Consider the following 934-nt stretch of genomic DNA (forward strand, 5'->3'; position numbering starts at 1 on the left):
AAGTGAGAGATACATGAGTCTATTAGCGAGGTTATGAGTTTCTTGGATTAGCTCATTGTTGTTGGATATTTATTGAGTAACTTTCTAAGATAGCATTACCTTCGAACATATTGAGTAAGAAGAGTGTTATTTTTGTGTGAGATAGTAAGTGTGATAGTAGTTTCCAAATTCTTAAGGAAAGATCGACTAGTGCGCTAGTGTGAGCATTGGCCGATCTTAGTAAGCCTTTTGTGATATATAGTTATGCTTCTAAAGATATGTTTGGGAGGAGTATTGTGACAAGAAGGAAAGGTAGTAGGTTATGATTTTAGGCAATTGAAAATTCATGAGAGGAATTTTCTTATCTATGACCTGGAGTTAGTAGCTTTAATATTTATACTAAGATTTGGAGACATTATGTATATGATTCTAAGCTTGAAGTATTTTTTGATCGTTAGAGCCTTAATTATTTGTTGACTGAGTAGTTAATTATGTGACTAAAGAGATAGTTTAATTTCTAGAGGACTAATATTTCAAACTTAGTTGTTAATTGAGTAAAGCTATTGTGGTGACCGATGTTTTGTGTAGGAAACCTTTATATTTATCTTCCCTTATGATTAGAGAGATGAATCCTTTTGGCTCAAATTAGAGATTTAAGTTTGGCTTATAAGGTTACTCTTAGTAGTGTGAGACTAAGTATGACTTGAGTAACGAATGGATTGTTGAAGGAAATTGGAGAAGCACAATTTTGGTGACAAGATATGAGGCTATAGGATAAGGTGATGGATAAGAGTTTGACTTGGGTGTAGATGGAGTGGTGAAATTAGAGATCTGATATGTATACCTAGTGAACTTATGCTTAGGTGCTTAATCTTTAGAGATGATCATAGAAGTAAAACCAATGTTGTAGCAGATGCCTTGATTATGATAACCTCTGGTTTGTCGTTTATGATGA

The sequence above is a fragment of the Cajanus cajan genome, chromosome 7 (genome assembly GCF_000230855.2).
Source record: "Cajanus cajan strain Asha chromosome 7, NIPB_CcT2T_4, whole genome shotgun sequence".
Lineage (NCBI taxonomy): Eukaryota > Viridiplantae > Streptophyta > Magnoliopsida > Fabales > Fabaceae > Cajanus > Cajanus cajan.